Source organism: Salvelinus fontinalis, chromosome 19 (genome assembly GCF_029448725.1).
Source record: "Salvelinus fontinalis isolate EN_2023a chromosome 19, ASM2944872v1, whole genome shotgun sequence".
NCBI classification, from domain to species: domain Eukaryota; kingdom Metazoa; phylum Chordata; class Actinopteri; order Salmoniformes; family Salmonidae; genus Salvelinus; species Salvelinus fontinalis.
In genome coordinates this window covers 55350925-55359191 of record NC_074683.1, presented here as the reverse complement: position 1 = coordinate 55359191, position 8267 = coordinate 55350925, and positions in this window count along the sequence as shown.

Genomic DNA, 8267 nt, shown 5'->3' with positions numbered 1-8267 from the left:
CTGGTACTCCATGTATATAGCCAAGCTATCATTGACTAGATACTGGTACTCCATGTATATAGCAAAGCTATCATTGACTAGGTACTGGTACTCCATGTATATAGCCAAGCTATCATTGACTAGGTACTGGTACTCCATGTATATAGCCAAGCTATCATTGACTAGATACTGGTACTCCATGTATATAGCCAAGCTATCATTGACTAGGTATTGGTACTGTATATAGCCAAGTTATCATTGACTAGATACTGGTACTCCATGTATATAGCCAAGCTATCATTGACTAGGTACTGGTACTCCCTGTATATAGCCAAGCTATCATTGACTAGATACTGGTACTCCATGTATATAGCCAAGCTATCATTGACTAGATACTGGTACTCCATGTATATAGCCAAGCTATCATTGACTAGATACTGGTACTCCATGTATACAGCCAAGCTATCATTGACTAGGTACTGGTACTCCATGTATATAGCCAAGCTATCATTGACTAGGTACTGGTACTCCATGTATATAGCCAAGCTATCATTGACTAGGTACTGGTACTGTATATAGCCAAGCTATCATTGACTAGGTACTGGTACTCCATGTATATAGCCAAGCTATCATTGACTAGGTACTGGTACTGTATATAGCCAAGCTATCATTGACTAGGTAATGGTACTGTATATAGCCAAGCTATCATTGACTAGGTACTGGTACTCCATGTATATAGCCAAGCTATCATTGACTAGGTACTGGTACTGTATATAGCCAAGCTATCATTGACTAGGTACTGGTACTGTATATAGCCAAGCTATCATTGACTAGGTAATGGTACTGTATATAGCCAAGCTATCATTGACTAGGTACTGGTACTCCATGTATATAGCCAAGCTATCATTGACTAGGTACTGGCACTCCATGTATATAGCCAAGCTATCATTGACTAGGTACTGGTACTGTATATAGCCAAGCTATCATTGACTAGGTACTGGTACTCCATGTATATAGCCAAGCTATCATTGACTAGGTACTGGCACTCCATGTATATAGCCAAGCTATCATTGACTAGGTACTGGTACTCCATGTATATAGCCAAGCTATCATTGACTAGGTACTGGTACAGTATATAGCCAAGCTATCATTGACTAGGTACTGGTACTCCATGTATATAGCCAAGCTATCATTGACTAGGTACTGGTACTCCCTGTATATAGCCAAGCTATCATTGACTAGGTACTGGTACTCCCTGTATATAGCCAAGCTATCATTGACTAGATACTGGTACTCCATGTATATAGCCAAGCTATCATTGACTAGATACTGGTACTCCATGTATATAGCAAAGCTATCATTGACTAGGTACTGGTACTCCATGTATATAGCCAAGCTATCATTGACTAGGTACTGGTACTCCATGTATATAGCCAAGCTATCATTGACTAGATACTGGTACTCCATGTATATAGCCAAGCTATCATTGACTAGGTATTGGTACTGTATATAGCCAAGTTATCATTGACTAGATACTGGTACTCCATGTATATAGCCAAGCTATCATTGACTAGGTACTGGTACTCCCTGTATATAGCCAAGCTATCATTGACTAGATACTGGTACTCCATGTATATAGCCAAGCTATCATTGACTAGATACTGGTACTCCATGTATATATTAAAGCTATCATTGACTAGGTACTGGTACTCCATGTATATAGCCAAGCTATCATTGACTAGGTACTGGTACTCCATGTATATAGCCAAGCTATCATTGACTAGATACTGGTACTCCATGTATATAGCCAAGCTATCATTGACTAGGTATTGGTACTGTATATAGCCAAGCTATCATTGACTAGATACTGGTACTCCATGTATATAGCCAAGCTATCATTGACTAGGTACTGGTACTGTATATAGCCAAGCTATCATTGACTAGATACTGGTACTCCATGTATATAGCCAAGCTATCATTGACTAGATACTGGTACTCCATGTATACAGCCAAGCTATCATTGACTAGGTACTGGTACTCCATGTATATAGCCAAGCTATCATTGACTAGGTACTGGTACTCCATGTATATAGCCAAGCTATCATTGACTAGGTACTGGTACTGTATATAGCCAAGCTATCATTGACTAGGTACTGGTACTCCATGTATATAGCCAAGCTATCATTGACTAGGTACTGTTACAGTATATAGCCAAGCTATCATTGACTAGGTACTGGTACTGTATATAGCCAAGCTATCATTGACTAGGTACTGGTACTCCATGTATATAGCCAAGCTATCATTGACTAGATACTGGTACTCCATGTATATAGCCAAGCTATCATTGACTAGATACTGGTACTCCATGTATATAGCCAAGCTATCATTGACTAGGTACTGGCACTCCATGTATATAGCCAAGCTATCATTGACTAGGTACTGGTACTCCATGTATATAGCCAAGCTATCATTGACTAGGTACTGGTACAGTATATAGCCAAGCTATCATTGACTAGGTACTGGTACTCCATGTATATAGCCAAGCTATCATTGACTAGATACTGGTACTCCATGTATATAGCCAAGCTATCATTGACTAGATACTGGTACTCCATGTATATAGCCAAGCTATCATTGACTAGGTACTGGTACTCCGTGTATAGAGCCAAGCTATCATTGACTAGATACTGGTACTCCATGTATATAGCCAAGCTATCATTGACTAGGTACTGGTACTCCATGTATATAGCCAAGCTATCATTGACTAGGTACTGGTAATCCATGTATATAGCCAAGCTATCATTGACTAGGTACTGGTAATCCATGTATATAGCCAAGCTATCATTGACTAGATACTGGTACTCCATGTATATAGCCAAGCTATCATTGACTAGGTACTGGTACTCCCTGTATATAGCCAAGCTATCATTGACTAGATACTGGTACTCCAAGTATATAGCCAAGCTATCATTGACTAGGTACTGGTACTCCATGTATATAGCCAAGCTATCATTGACTAGGTACTGGTACTCCATGTATATAGCCAAGCTATCATTGACTAGATACTGGTACTCCATGTATATAGCCAAGCTATCATTGACTAGGTACTGGTACTGTATATAGCCAGGCTATCATTGACTAGATACTGGTACTCCATGTATATAGCCAAGCTATCATTGACTAGGTACTGGTACTGTATATAGCCAAGCTATCATTGACTAGGTACTGGTACTCCATGTATATAGCCAAGCTATCATTGACTAGGTACTGGTACTCCATGTATATAGCCAAGCTATCATTGACTAGGTACTGGTACTCCATGTATATAGCCAAGCTATCATTGACTAGGTACTGGTACTCCCTGTATATAGCCAAGCTATCATTGACTAGGTACTGGTACTCCCTGTATATAGCCAAGCTATCATTGACTAGATACTGGTACTCCATGTATATAGCCAAGCTATCATTGACTAGATACTGGTACTCCATGTATATAGCAAAGCTATCATTGACAAGGTACTGGTACTCCATGTATATAGCCAAGCTATCATTGACTAGGTACTGGTACTCCATGTATATAGCCAAGCTATCATTGACTAGATACTGGTACTCCATGTATATAGCCAAGCTATCATTGACTAGGTATTGGTACTGTATATAGCCAAGCTATCATTGACTAGATACTGGTACTCCATGTATATAGCCAAGCTATCATTGACTAGGTACTGGTACTCCCTGTATATAGCCAAGCTATCATTGACTAGATACTGGTACTCCATGTATATAGCCAAGCTATCATTGACTAGATACTGGTACTCCATGTATATAGCAAAGCTATCATTGACTAGGTACTGGTACTCCATGTATATAGCCAAGCTATCATTGACTAGGTACTGGTACTCCATGTATATAGCCAAGCTATCATTGACTAGATACTGGTACTCCATGTATATAGCCAAGCTATCATTGACTAGGTATTGGTACTGTATATAGCCAAGCTATCATTGACTAGATACTGGTACTCCATGTATATAGCCAAGCTATCATTGACTAGGTACTGGTACTGTATATAGCCAAGCTATCATTGACTAGATACTGGTACTCCATGTATATAGCCAAGCTATCATTGACTAGATACTGGTACTCCATGTATACAGCCAAGCTATCATTGACTAGGTACTGGTACTCCATGTATATAGCCAAGCTATCATTGACTAGGTACTGGTACTCCATGTATATAGCCAAGCTATCATTGACTAGGTACGGGTACTGTATATAGCCAAGCTATCACTGACTAGGTACTGGTACTCCATGTATATAGCCAAGCTATCATTGACTAGGTACTGTTACAGTATATAGCCAAGCTATCATTGACTAGGTACTGGTACTGTATATAGCCAAGCTATCATTGACTAGGTACTGGTACTCCATGTATATAGCCAAGCTATCATTGACTAGATACTGGTACTCCATGTATATAGCCAAGCTATCATTGACTAGATACTGGTACTCCATGTATATAGCCAAGCTATCATTGACTAGGTACTGGTAACCCGTGTATATAGCCAAGCTATCATTGACTAGGTACTGGTACTCCATGTATATAGCCAAGCTATCATTGACTAGGTACTGGTACTGTATATAGCCAAGCTATCATTGACTAGGTACTGGTACTGTATATAGCCAAGCTATCATTGACTAGGTACTGGTACTGTATATAGCCAAGCTATCATTGACTAGGTACTGGTACTCCATGTATATAGCCAAGCTATCATTGACTAGGTACTGGTACTGTATATAGCCAAGCTATCATTGACTAGATACTGGTACTCCATGTATATAGCCAAGCTATCATTGACTAGGTACTGGTACTCCATGTATATAGCCAAGCTATCATTGACTAGGTACTGGTACTCCATGTATATAGCCAAGCTATCATTGACTAGATACTGGTAGTCCATGTATATAGCCAAGCTATCAGACTAGGTACTGGTACTCCATGTATATAGCCAAGCTATCATTGACTAGGTACTGGTACTCCATGTATATAGCCAAGCTATCATTGACTAGGTACTGGTACTCCATGTATATAGCCAAGCTATCATTGACTAGATACTGGTACTCCATGTATATAGCCAAGCTATCATTGACTAGGTACTGGTACTCCATGTATATAGCCAACCTATCATTGACTAGGTACTGGTACTCCATGTATATAGCCAAGCTATCATTGACTAGGTACTGGTACTGTATATAGCCAAGCTATCATTGACTAGGTACTGGTACTGTATATAGCCAAGTTATCATTGACTAGGTACTGGTACTCCATGTATATAGCCAAGCTATCATTGACTAGGTACTGGTACTCCATGTATATAGCCAAGCTATCATTGACTAGGTACTGGTACTCCATGTATACAGCCAAGCTATCATTGACTAGATACTGGTACTCCATGTATATAGCCAAGCTATCATTGACTAGGTACTGGTACTGTATATAGCCAAGCTATCATTGACTAGGTACTGGTACTCCATGTATATAGCCAAGCTATCATTGACTAGGTACTGGTACTGTATATAGCCAAGCTATCATTGACTAGATACTGGTACTCCATGTATATAGCCAAGCTATCATTGACTAGGTACTGGTACTCCATGTATATAGCCAAGCTATCATTGACTAGGTACTGGTACTCCATGTATATAGCCAAGCTATCATTGACTAGATACTGGTAGTCCATGTATATAGCCAAGCTATCAGACTAGGTACTGGTACTCCATGTATATAGCCAAGCTATCATTGACTAGGTAATGGTACAGTATATAGCCAAGCTATCATTGACTAGATACTGGTACTCCATGTATATAGCCAAGCTATCATTGACTAGGTACTGGTACTCCATGTATATAGCCAAGCTATCATTGACTAGGTACTGGTACTCCATGTATATAGCCAAGCTATCATTGACTAGATACTGGTACTCTATGTATATAGCCAAGCTATCATTGACTAGATAATGGTACAGTATATAGCCAAGCTATCATTGACTAGGTACTGGTACTCCATGTATATAGCCAAGCTATCATTGACTAGGTACTGGCACTCCATGTATATAGCCAAGCTATCATTGACTAGGTACTGGTACAGTATATAGCCAAGCTATCATTGACTAGGTACTGGTACTCCATGTATATAGCTAAGCTATCATTGACTAGGTACTGGTACTCCATGTATATAGCCAAGCTATCATTGACTAGGTACTGGTACTCCATGTATATAGCCAAGCTATCATTGACTAGGTACTGGTACTCCATGTATATAGCCAAGCTATCATTGACTAGGTACTGGTACTGTATATAGCCAAGCTATCATTGACTAGGTACTGGTACTGTATATAGCCAAGCTATCATTGACTAGGTACTGGTACTGTATATAGCCAAGCTATCATTGACTAGGTACTGGTACTCCATGTATATAGCCAAGCTATCATTGACTAGGTACTGGTACTGTATATAGCCAAGCTATCATTGACTAGATACTGGTACTCCATGTATATAGCCAAGCTATCATTGACTAGGTACTGGTACTCCATGTATATAGCCAAGCTATCATTGACTAGGTACTGGTACTCCATGTATATAGCCAAGCTATCATTGACTAGATACTGGTAGTCCATGTATATAGCCAAGCTATCAGACTAGGTACTGGTACTCCATGTATATAGCCAAGCTATCATTGACTAGGTACTGGTACTCCATGTATATAGCCAAGCTATCATTGACTAGGTACTGGTACTCCATGTATATAGCCAAGCTATCATTGACTAGATACTGGTACTCCATGTATATAGCCAAGCTATCATTGACTAGGTACTGGTACTCCATGTATATAGCCAAGCTATCATTGACTAGGTACTGGTACTCCATGTATATAGCCAAGCTATCATTGACTAGGTACTGGTACTGTATATAGCCAAGCTATCATTGACTAGGTACTGGTACTGTATATAGCCAAGCTATCATTGACTAGGTACTGGTACTCCATGTATATAGCCAAGCTATCATTGACTAGGTACTGGTACTCCATGTATATAGCCAAGCTATCATTGGCTAGGTACTGGTACTCCATGTATACAGCCAAGCTATCATTGACTAGATACTGGTACTCCATGTATATAGCCAAGCTATCATTGACTAGGTACTGGTACTGTATATAGCCAAGCTATCATTGACTAGGTACTGGTACTCCATGTATATAGCCAAGCTATCATTGACTAGGTACTGGTACTGTATATAGCCAAGCTATCATTGACTAGATACTGGTACTCCATGTATATAGCCAAGCTATCATTGACTAGGTACTGGTACTCCATGTATATAGCCAAGCTATCATTGACTAGGTACTGGTACTCCATGTATATAGCCAAGCTATCATTGACTAGATACTGGTAGTCCATGTATATAGCCAAGCTATCAGACTAGGTACTGGTACTCCATGTATATAGCCAAGCTATCATTGACTAGGTACTGGTACTGTATATAGCCAAGCTATCATTGACTAGGTACTGGTACTCCATGTATATAGCCAAGCTATCATTGACTAGGTACTGGTACTGTATATAGCTAAGCTATCATTGACTAGGTAATGGTACTGTATATAGCCAAGCTATCATTGACTAGGTACTGGTACTCCATGTATATAGCCAAGCTATCATTGACTAGGTACTGGTACTGTATATAGCCAAGCTATCATTGACTAGGTACTGGTACTCCATGTATATAGCCAAGCTATCATTGACTAGGTACTGGCACTCCATGTATATAGCCAAGCTATCATTGACTAGGTACTGGTACTGTATATAGCCAAGCTATCATTGACTAGGTACCGGTACTCCATGTATATAGCCAAGCTATCATTGACTAGGTACTGGCACTCCATGTATATAGCCAAGCTATCATTGACTAGGTACTGGTACTCCATGTATATAGCCAAGCTATCATTGACTAGGTACTGGTAGTCCATGCATATAGCCAAGCTATCATTGACTAGGTACTGGTACTCCATGTATATAGCCAAGCTATCATTGACTAGATACTGGTACTCCATGTATATAGCCAAGCTATCATTGACTAGATACTGGTACTCCATGTATATAGCCAAGCTATCATTGACTAGATACTGGTACAGTATATAGCCAAGCTATCATTGACTAGATACTGGTACTCCATGTATATAGCCAAGCTATCATTGACTAGGTAATGGTACAGTATATAGCCAAGCTATCATT